Consider the following 12,488-nt stretch of genomic DNA (forward strand, 5'->3'; position numbering starts at 1 on the left):
AAAAAAGTTTAACACAAGTAAATATGAGATACTTTCCTATTTACTTACTAATGCTGGCAGCATGAGGATTACAAATAATCAATGTTGGTTGGGTGAGTGAAGTTCCACTTTTATGGCCAGCTATAGACCCAGTGTGGGGACATGGTCATCTAGAGCCCAGGGCACACATGGCAAATTGCGCACCCCCCCCCCTCAAGATTTATGAGCATTACAGCCCAAATCCCAGTCCCCTAAAAAAAATCAAACACTAATCTGCATGCTCACTCCCTAAACATAAACCCCCCCCCCCTCCCAGCACACATTTATGCCCCCCCCACTCCCTTCAGCTCAAATCCTTTTCTCTCCCCATATGCCCCTAGCACAGATCCCCAACACCCCCCCCCAAAAAAAAAAAAAAGGAAAAAAAATTCCCCCTCCTAGCACAAATCCCTAACCCTTAAAATTTCCCATCCATGCAAAAATCCCCCCCCAGAAAAAAAATTCCTCCCCCCTGATCCCCCAACCTAGCACAACCCCCCCCCCCACAAATTTTCCTTTCTAAAACAAATAGCCCTCGATCATCCTAACTAGCACCCCCCCCCCCATAAAAAAAATTTCCTTCTACCATTTTACTTGTCTAGCACAGACCCCCCCAAATAACTCCTCCCACCACAAATCCTCTGCCCCCCCCCCCCCACACAAATTTTCCCTTCTAACACAAATAGCCCCCGATCATCCCAACTAGCACTCCCCCCCATAAAAAAAATTCCTTCTACCATTTTACTTGTCTAGCACAAACCCCCCCCCCCAAATCCATCCTCCCACCACAAATCCTCTCCCCCCCTTCCCTTCTGACACAAATAGCCCCCGATCATTCCAACTAGCACACATCCCCCCATAAAAAAAAAAAAATATTTCCTTCTTCCAATTTACTTTTATAGCACAGACCCCCCAAATCCCTCCTCCTAGCACAAATCCCCCCCCCCCACACTAATCTTCCCTTCTAACACAAATAGCCCCCGATCATCCCAACTTCTACATATCCCCCCATACAAAAAAAATATTTCCTTCTTCCATTTTACTTTTATAGCACAGACCCCCCCCCCCCCAAATCCCTCCTCCTAGCACAAATCCCCCCCCCCCACAAATCTTCCCTTCTAACACAAATAGCCCCCGATCATTCCAACTAGCACACATCCCCCCCATAAAAGAAAAAATATTTCCTTCTTCCAATTTACTTTTATAGCACAGACCCCCCAAATCCCTCCTCCTGGCACAACCCCCCCACACACTAATCTTCCCTTCTAACACAAATAGCCCTCGATCATCCCTATTTCTACATATCCCCCCATACAAAAAAAATATTTCCTTCTTCCATTTTACTTTTAAAGCACAGACTCTCCCCCCCCCCCCCCCCCACAAATCCCTCTTCCTAGCAAAAGTCCTTCCCCCTCCATCCACCCTCCCAACACAAATCCCCCCCCAAATCACCACTCCTAGCACACCTCCCCAAATTTTCCCTCCTAGAACAATTCTTAGCCCCCTACTACCCCCCAAATTCCCCTTCTCAACACAAATCCCCTTGTGGTGCCCCCCACATCACAAGATACCCCTTGTCCCAGCCCTTTATAGACCCCATACATAAGGTAAGGAGATATGCAGTGACCTCGCCCTGTGTATGAAAGGATCCTTATCTCATGGTGATCCCTATCACTGGGAGGTATTTCCTTATCTAGTAGCCGGCCTGGACTTGTCCTTCTAATCTTCCCAAATCACAGAGATAAGAAAGAATAGAGAAGAAAAGGAAAAAAAATAAAGCAAAGCTTTACCCAGTCCCCCCTCCCCCTCCCTCATAGGGTGGGCATACACACTACAATCCATAGCTCCCAACTGTCCCGGATTTCAAGGGACTGTCCCTGATTTGGAAAAAAAAGTCCCACTGTCCCTCTGTCCTCCTCATTTTGGTCTGATCTATAGAGTTGTAAATAAAATCCATTTTTTTATTTTCAAAAAGTGTTTCCCAGCGCTAAACCTTTCATCCATAACAGTGGTAAAAAAAAAAAAATCACTTGTGGGTTCAACTAATCATTTTTTTTTTTGTATAATTCTCCTTTAACCACTTCAATACCGGGCACTTTCACCCCCTTCCTGCCCAGGCCAATTTTCAGCTTTTAGCGCTGTTGCATTTTGAATGACGATTGAGCGGTCATGCAACGCTGTACCTACACCAAATTTATGTCATTTACCCCCCCCACAAATATAGCTTTCTTTTGGTGGTATTTGATCACCGCAAGGTTTTTTCTTTTTTGCTAAACAAATAAAAAAAGCCCGAAAAGTTTGTTTATGATATACAATTTTGTAAATAGATAAGTTTTTTCCTGCACTGATGAGGCCGCACTGACAGGCACTGATGAGGAGGCACTGATGGGGTGGCACTAATATGCAGCACTGATAGGCAGCACTGATGGGCACTGATACGTGGCACTGATAGGTAGCACTGATATGCAGCATTGGTGGGCACTGATAGGCGGCACTGCTGGGCACTGATAGGCGGCACTGATGGGCACTAATGGGCACTGATAGGCAGCACTGGGGGGCAATAATGGGCACTGGTGAGCGGCACTGATAGATGGCACTGGTGGGCACTATTTAACTCATTCAAATATTTGTATGACACCAATGATGGGGCACAGTTCCTCCCAATGACACCAGCAATAAGGCACAGTTCCTCCCAATGACACCAGCAATAGCGCCAAATTACACCAATGATAGGGAAAAAAAAATTCCTTCCAATGACAGCAATGATCGGGCACAATTCCTTCCAATGATTGGGCACAGTTCCTCACAATGACAACAGCAATAGTGCCAAATGACACCAATGATGGGGCACAGTTCCTTCCAATGACACCTGCAATGGAGCCCAATGACAACAAGGATGGGGCACAATTCCTCCCAATGACACCAATGATGGGGTACTATTCCTCCCAATGACACCAATGATGGGGTACTATTCCTCCCACTGATACCAATGATGGGGTACTATTCCTCCCACTGATACCAATGATGGGGCACGATTCCTCCCACTGACACCAATGATGGGGCGCTATTCCTCCCAGTGACACCAGTGATGGGGCACTATTCCTCCCACTGCCACCAATGATGGGGCACTATTCCTCCCACTGACACCAATGATGGGGTACTATTCCTCCCACTGATACCAATGATGGGGCACTATTCCTCCCACTGATACCAATGATGGGGCACTATTCCTCCCACTGATACCAATGATGGGGCACTATTCCTCCCACTGACACCAATGATGGGGCACTATTCCTCCCACTGACACCAATGATGGGGCACTATTCCTCCCACTGATACCAATGATGGGGCACGATTCCTCCCACTGACACCAATGATGGGGCGCTATTCCTCCCAGTGACACCAGTGATGGGGCGCTATTCCTCCCACTGATAGCAATGATGGGGCACTATTCCTTCCCACTAATACCAATGATGGGGCACTATTCCTCCCACTGATACCAATGATGGGGCACGATTCCTCCCACTGACACCAATGATGGGGCGCTATTCCTCCCAGTGACACCAGTGATGGGGCGCTATTCCTCCCACTGACACCAATTATGGGGCGCTATTCCTCCCACTGATACCAATGATGGGACACTATTCCTCCCACTGGCACCAATGATGGGGCATTATTCCTCCCACTGATACCAATGATGGGGCATTATTCCTCCCACTAACACCATTGATGGGGCACTATTTCTCCCACTGACACCAATGATGGGACATTATTCCTCCCACTAACACCAATGATGGGGCATTATTCCTCCCACTGACACCAATGATGGGGCATTATTCCTCCCACTAACACCATTGATGGGGCACTATTTCTCCCACTGACACCAATGATGGGACATTATTCCTCCCACTAACACCAATGATGGGACATTATTCCTCCCACTGATACCAATGATGGGGCACGATTCCTCCCACTGACACCAATGATGAGGCACTATTCCTCCCACGGACACCAATGATGGGACACTATTTCTCCCACTGACACCAATGATGGTGCACTATTCCTCCCACTGACACCAATGATGGTGCACTATTCTTCCCAATGACATCAAAGATAGGGTATTGTTACTCCAACTAATGCTGGGACATTTTCTACTCCCACTGACCACAGTCCGGCCCCACTAAAGTCTGAAGACAGTAAGCCGGCGCTTGGTTTAGGATGTTGGAGACCCCTGATCTATAAGAATTTTTGTGCATTTTATATATTTAATGGGTGTTATTTAACTGTAAAATCCTCCCTTGTGTAGACATCCAAAATAACTGAGATTGCTGCTGGGTGCCCCCAACTTGCATGGAGGTCAGCAGCCCCAGCAGACTTAGAGCTGTCACTCAAGGATTCCCCTCATCTCTTGCCCTGGCTTTTACATAAAAATGTTATATGGGGAGATGAGGGGTGGAGTAGCTGGGCCAGCACAGTCATTAGATACTCCCAGAAGAGGAGAGAGCTACCTTCTCTCTTCCCCCGGCTGTTACATAAAAGTGTTATATGTGGATGTGAGGGGTGGAGGAGCTGGGCCAGCACAGACAGTAGCTATGACATGCAGGGAGGGAGGGGGATGGGCTTGGAATGGACTCTTTCTGGACTTGTCACATTTTCTAGCAAGAAAAAAAAAAAATCTAGGGTTAAGAAAACCTGCAGCAAGTATCTCCATCGCTTGAACTTCTCTGTGCTTTTATCAGCAGCTGTTAAGTAGGTGACAGGTTCTCTTTTAGAGTGCTGGGTGGAGGGGGGAGGGGGAAGTGGGTAATCTGATGGTGGCACCAGACTTGGAAAGCATGGGAGGGGCGGTGGTGTAGAGGAAGCATCAATTGTTCCATGACTGCGACTTTCTATGGCAGGATGTGACAGCAAAACATGAGAAAGTGTCTGCAGGAGTGACAGCTCATCGTATCCTCCACCCATCTATAGAGGTCTATGGGGGGTGACCATGCCAGCGCAGGCTGCCGGGGGCTATGGGTGATCGGAGGGTGCCGGGTGCTATGGGTGATCGGAGGGTGCCAGGTGCTATGGGTGATCGGAGGGTGCCGGGTTTAATGGGTGATCAGAGAGTGCTGGATGCTATGAGTGATCGGAGGGTGCCGGGTGCTATGGGTGATCGGAGGCTGCCGGGTGCCATGTGTGATCGGAGGCTGCCGGGTGCTATGGGAGATCGGAGGCTGCCGGGTGCTATGGGTGATCGGAGGCTGCCAGGTGCTATGGGTGATCGGAGGCTGCCGGGTGCCATGTGTGATCGGAGGGTGCCGGGTGCTATGGGTGATCGGAGGCTGCCAGGTACTATGGGTGATCGGAGGCTGCCGGGTGCTATGGGTGATCGGAGGCTGCCGAGTGCTATGGGTGATTGGAGGGTGCCGGGTGCTATGCGTGATCGGAGGGTGCCGGGTGTTATGGGTGATTGGAGGGTGCTGGGTGCTACGGGTGATCGGAGGCTGCCGGGTGCTACGGGTGATGGGAGGGTGCCTGGTGCTATGGGTGATCGGAGGGTGCCGGGTGCTATGGGTGATCAGAGGGTGCCGGGTGCTATGGGTGATCAGAGGGTGTCGGGTGCTATGGGTGATCGTTGGGTGCCGGGTGTTATGGGTGATCAGAGGGTGCCGGGTGCTATGGGTGATTGCAGGGTGACGGGTTCTATGGGTGATCAGAGGGTGTCGGGTGCTATGGGTGATTGGAGGGTGTCGGTGCTATGGGTGATCAGAGGGTGCCGGGTGCTATGGGTGATTGCAGGGTGACGGGTGCTATGGGTGATCGGTGGGTGCCGGGTGCTATGGGTGATTGGAAGGTGCCGGGTGCTATGGGTGATCGGTGGGTGTCGGGTGCTATGGGTGATCGGTGGGTGCTGGGTGCTATGGGTGATCGGTGGGTGCCGGGTGCTATGGGTGATTGGAGGGTGCCGGGTGCTATGGGTGATCGGTGGGTGTCGGGTGCTATGGGTGATCGGTGGGTGTCGGGTGCTATGGGTGATCGGTGGGTGTCGGGTGCTATGGGTGATCGGTGGGTGCCGGGTGCTATGGGTGATTGGAGGGTGCCGGGTGCTATGGGTGATCGGTGGGTGCCGGGTGCTATGGGTGATCGGTGGGTGCCGGGTGCTATGGGTGATTGGAGGGTGCCGGGTGCTATGGGTGATCGGAGGCTGCCGGGTGCTATGGGAGATCGGAGGCTGCCGGGTGCTATGGGTGATCGGAGGCTGCCAGGTGCTATGGGTGATCGGAGGCTGCCGGGTGCCATGTGTGATCGGAGGGTGCCGGGTGCTATGGGTGATCGGAGGCTGCCAGGTACTATGGGTGATCGGAGGCTGCCGGGTGCTATGGGTGATCGGAGGCTGCCGAGTGCTATGGGTGATTGGAGGGTGCCGGGTGCTATGCGTGATCGGAGGGTGCCGGGTGTTATGGGTGATTGGAGGGTGCTGGGTGCTACGGGTGATCGGAGGCTGCCGGGTGCTACGGGTGATGGGAGGGTGCCTGGTGCTATGGGTGATCGGAGGGTGCCGGGTGCTATGGGTGATCAGAGGGTGCCGGGTGCTATGGGTGATCAGAGGGTGTCGGGTGCTATGGGTGATCGTTGGGTGCCGGGTGTTATGGGTGATCAGAGGGTGCCGGGTGCTATGGGTGATTGCAGGGTGACGGGTTCTATGGGTGATCAGAGGGTGTCGGGTGCTATGGGTGATTGGAGGGTGTCGGTGCTATGGGTGATCAGAGGGTGCCGGGTGCTATGGGTGATTGCAGGGTGACGGGTGCTATGGGTGATCGGTGGGTGCCGGGTGCTATGGGTGATTGGAAGGTGCCGGGTGCTATGGGTGATCGGTGGGTGTCGGGTGCTATGGGTGATCGGTGGGTGCTGGGTGCTATGGGTGATCGGTGGGTGCCGGGTGCTATGGGTGATTGGAGGGTGCCGGGTGCTATGGGTGATCGGTGGGTGTCGGGTGCTATGGGTGATCGGTGGGTGTCGGGTGCTATGGGTGATCGGTGGGTGTCGGGTGCTATGGGTGATCGGTGGGTGCCGGGTGCTATGGGTGATTGGAGGGTGCCGGGTGCTATGGGTGATCGGTGGGTGCCGGGTGCTATGGGTGATCGGTGGGTGCCGGGTGCTATGGGTGATTGGAGGGTGCCGGGTGCTATGGGTGATCGGTGGGTGTCGGGTGCTATGGGTGATTGGAGGGTGCCGGGTGCTATGGGTGATCGGAGGGTGCTGGGTGCTATGAGTGGGATGAATTAGAGGGGAGACTGCGAGCCAGGCCTTCTCTCCAACATCAGTGCCTGACCTCACAAACGCGCTTCTGGAAGAATGGTCAAACATGCCCATAGGCACACTCCTAAACCTTGTGGACAGCCTTCCCAGAAGAGTTGAAGCTGTTATAGCTGCATAGGGTGGGCCAACTCAATATTGAACCCTACGGACTAAGACTGGGATGCCATTAACTGCTTGCCGACCGCCAGCAACTGCAGCAGGTTGGCTCTTATAGAGCGAAACTATGTACCTGCAGCGGGGGGGCTGATTGGCCAGAGGGGGAGCCAATCAGAGGGTCCAGCAGAGGCGATGTCTGTCGGCCACCCACGATCGCTCCCCATAGAGACAGAATGGTGGTCAGCCAACGTAAACAAGGCAGACCGCCGTTCTGCCACAGATGAACACAGGATCTTCTGTTCCTGCTATTCGGGAATACAGATCTCTGTGTTCATCTAGTGAGCCCACCCCCCACACAGTTAGAAAGCACTCCTTAGGGACACACTTAACCCTTTGCGCTCCCCTGGTGTTAACCCCTTCCCTGCTAGTGTCATAAGTACAGTGACAGTGCATATTTTTAGCACTGTATTAGTGGTCCTCTCAAAAATGTCAGTTAGGGGTCTGATCTGTCCGCCGCAATGTCGAAGTCCCGCTAAAAATCGCAGATCACCGCCATTACTAATAAAAAAAATAAAAATAAAAAATGGCATAAATCTTTCCCATAGTTTGTAGACGTGATAACTTTTGCACAAACCAATCAATATACACTTATTGGGATTTTTTTTTTTTTTACCAAAAATATGTAGCAGAATACAAATTGGCCTAAAATAATGAAAAAATTAGATTTTTTTTTTTTTTTTTTTATTGGGAATGTTATATAGCAGAAATGGAAAAAATAGTGTTTTTTTTTTTTTTTTTTTTTTTTTAGAATTGTCGCTCTTTTTTTGTTTATAGCGCAAAAAAACCCCATAAAAATCGCACAGGTGGTCAAATATTACCAAAAGAAAACTCTATTTGTGGGGAAAAAAAAAAGGACATCGATTGTATTTAGGTACAGCGTCGCACGACCGTGCAATTGTCCGTTAAATTAACGCAGTGCTGAATCACAAAAAATGGCCTGGTCATTAAGGGGGGTAAAACTTCCTGGTCCAGAAGGGGTTAAAGTTTATGTGGGTGTAAAAGGCGGGTGTCCCGATACTTTTGGTAATATGAGGGATATTTATAATATATACAATGTAACGTTCATAAGTGTTATGTAATCCTCCCCCTCCCCCGCTTCACTGGAGATCCCCATGGAAAATACAATGTAATAAATTCAGATAATGAGTGCGGAAAGTGTGAGTGAGCCCCGGGTCACTGCTGAAACACTCTCATAACAAGTCAGAACACATTCATTTCAATAGGTGCCGTCCTAATTGCTGCGACTCAAGTCTCAGCGACAAAAAATAAATAAAAACGTTCCTGCGCTACTTTTCTGCATTTTCTTGGCGGCATGAGTGCCATAGACTCCAATGTTTAAACTGCAAAAGTTGCAAGGAAGTCCTTCCTTTGTCTTATCTTTGTGACCTTGGCTGTGACTTCAGAGGGCTTTGTATGTTCAATGACATGTGTCACACTCTGTAATGTTATGGTTTGACAAAGTCGCATGAAAGCCACATTGAAGTCACATTAAGTTGCAATGCAAAGTTGAGGTTTGGGGTCGCAGCAGTCGGAACGCAGCCTGATCCGGACATCCCGCTAAGGGTGACCCCTCTGCACATGTGAAGTGATTATTAGATTTCATTATCCAACAAAATCCACCTTCCCCTCCCCCCATAGAGGACCATCTACAGATACTGGACCCCCCCCCCCCCCCCCACCATGTCTCCATCCAAGTGTATCTGAGCCCAAAGAACAAAACTGCTTTCCTTTTCCATTTTTTGGGCTTTTTTCCCTTTTATGTTCCCCTGATGATCCCGCCGGTGACACACTTCCTGTTTGCAGATGACAACACTCACTGATATCTGTGATATCTCTGGACCAACAAAAGTGACAATAGGCTCTAATGGATGTGCAGTGACATGCGATTTCCTTCTAGGATGCAGGTCCAAAGTATAGCGTGGGGGAAATTATAGCGTGGGTGAAAGTATAGCGTGGGTGAAAGTATAGCGTGGGTGAAAGTATAGCGTGGGGGAAATTATAGCGTGGGTGAAAATATAATGTGGGTGAAAGTATAGCGTGGGGGAAATTATAGCGTGGGTGAAAATATAATGCGGGTGAAAGTATAGCGCAGGTGAAAGTATAGCGTGGGTGAAAATATAGCGTGGGTGAAAATATAGCGTGGGTGAAAATATAGCGTGGGTGAAAATATAACGTGGGTGAAAGTATAGCGTGGGTGAAAGTATAGCGTGGGTGAAAGTATAGCGTGGGTGAAAATATAATGTGGGTGAAAATATAGCATGGGTGAAAATATAACATGGGTGAAAGTATAGCGTGGGTGAAAATATAGCGTGGGTGAAAATATAGCGTGGACGAAAATATAGCGTGGGTTAAAATATAGCGTGGGTGAAAGTATAATGTCTGTGAAAATATAACGTGGGTAAAAGTATAACGTGGATGAAAATATAGCGTGGGTGAAAAGGTAACGTGGGTGAAAGTATAGCGTGGGTGAAAGTACAATATCTCACAGAAGTGAGTACACCCCTCACATTTTTGTAAATATTTTATTCTATCTTTTCATGTGATAACACTGAAGAAATGACACTTTGCTACAATGTAAAGTAGTGAGTGTACAGCTTGTATAAGAGCCCATTCAGACTGGCGCGATCCGACTTTGGGGGGCGACCTGTGAAGATTGTGAGCTTCGCTGCGACTTGCAGAGACTTCATATAATTGAAGTCAATGCAAGTCGCCTCCAGGTCGCCCCAAAGTAGTACAGGACCCTTTTTCTAAGTCGGAGCGACTTGTGTCGCTCCTATTAGAACGGCTCCTGTACTACTCATTGGCGAGCGACCCACCGCGACTTGGTCGCCTGACATGTCGCGCTAGTGTGAATGGACTCTAACAGTGTAAATTTGCTGTCCCCTCAAAATAACTCAACACACAGCCATTAGTGTAGAAACCGCTGGCAACAAAAGTGAGTACACCCCTAAGTGACAATGTCCAAATTGGGCCCAATTAGCCATTTTCCCTCCCCGGTGTCATGTGACTCGTTAGTGTTACAAGGTCTCAGGTGTGAATGGGGAGCAGGGGTGTTAGATTTGGTGTTATCGCTCTCACTCTTTCATATTGGTCACTGGAAGTTCAACATGGCACCTCATGGCAAAGGATCTGAAAAAAAATTTGTTGCTCTACATAAAGATGGCCTAGACTATAAGAAGATTGCCAAGACCCTGCAACTGAGCTGCAGCACGGTGGCCAAGACCATACAGCGGTTTAACAGGACAGGTTCCACTCAGAACAGGCCTCGCCATGGTCGACCAAAGAAGTTGAGTGCATGTGCTCAGCGTCATATCCAGAGGTTGTCTTTGGGAAATAGACGTATGAGTGCTGCCAGCATTGCTGCAGAGGTTGAAGGGGTGGGGGGTCAGCCTGTCAGTGCTCAGACCATACGCCGCACACTGCATCAAATTGGTCTGCATGACTGTCATCCCAGAAGGAAGACTCTTCTAAAGATGATGCACAAGAAAGCCTGCAAACAGTTTGCTGAAGACAAGCAGACTAAGGACATGGATTGCTGGAACCATCTCCTGTGATCTGATGAGACCAAGATAAACGTATTTGGTTCAGATGGTGTCAAGCGTGTGTGGCAGCAACCAGGTGAGGAGTACAAAGACAAGTGTGTCTTGTCTACAGTCAAGCATGGTGGTGGGAGTGTCATGGTCTGGGGCTGCATGAGTGCTGCCAGCACTGGGGAGCTACAGTTCATTGAGGGAACCATGAATGCCAACATGTACATGGTTTCTATCAAGCCTTAATTTAGGTCTGCAGGCGATTTCATCAACATTAATTGTTCAAGCCCTGGAGGAGGACCTTTCTCCGAAATGCGTCGGCTGTACTGGATGTTCTCAATCAGTTTGTTTTTCAAGACTTTTTAAATAGTGTACTAGGTGCTCCTCATCCAAACGCTCACTCACTGTACAGCATCTATGGAGGAGGAGCATTGTCACCCTTGAAAATAAAATGTGTTATGAGTAGAGGACCCCCTCCCCCTCATCTGTGTGCTGTAGTCCACAGAGGAGAACTGGGCAGGGCTGACACCATTACCTGATCACACTGCAGAGTGTACAGGGCAGAATTAAAGTTCTGGTGGGATCAATAGGTATTTTTTTTTTTTTTTTGCACTTATCCAACAGATTTAATAAAATGCTTTCAATGGTTTTTAAAGGACCAAAAAGGAGCAAATAATAAAATTTATGGAAAGTTTACCATGGGAGGTTTCAGCTGTGAATTATTAAAGAATGGTGAACATTAGATTGACAATGACAAAAGATTTGGCAGGTAAATGCAGCTAAATAGGTAATAATAAATAAATAATAATAATAATTATAATAATTAGTAATAATGAATAATAGATAATAATAATTAGATAATACATGATAATAATAAATAGATAATAATAATGTAGAATTAATAGAGAATATATATTATTAATAAATAGATGATAATAATTAATAGATTTTACATATTAAAAATAAATAGATAATAAGTAATAATGAATAATTAATAGATAATAAATAATAATAATAATGTAGAAATAATAGATAATATATATTAATAATAAATGTATAATAATAATGGGCAATACATATGAAAAAAATAAATATATATATTACACTAATAAGTAATATTGAATAATTAATAAATACATAGATAATACATGATAATAATATTAATAAATAGATAATACATGATAATAATAATATTATTATTATTAATAACAAATAGATAAAAATAATAATAATAATGTAGAAATCATAGATAATGCAGAATAATGGGAAAAAAAATAGATAGTAATAATATTGATGTAGAATAGATAATACATATGAATAATAAATATATTATAAAAAAAGTAATAATGAATAATTAATTGATAATACATAGATAATACATGATACTAATATTCTTTTTTAGAGATAATACATGATGATAATAATAATAATAGCAATAATAATAATAATAATGTAGAATTCATAGATAATGCATAATAATAA

The sequence above is a fragment of the Pelophylax lessonae genome (genome assembly GCF_965119305.1).
Source record: "Pelophylax lessonae genome assembly, chromosome: 1".
NCBI lineage: Eukaryota > Metazoa > Chordata > Amphibia > Anura > Ranidae > Pelophylax > Pelophylax lessonae.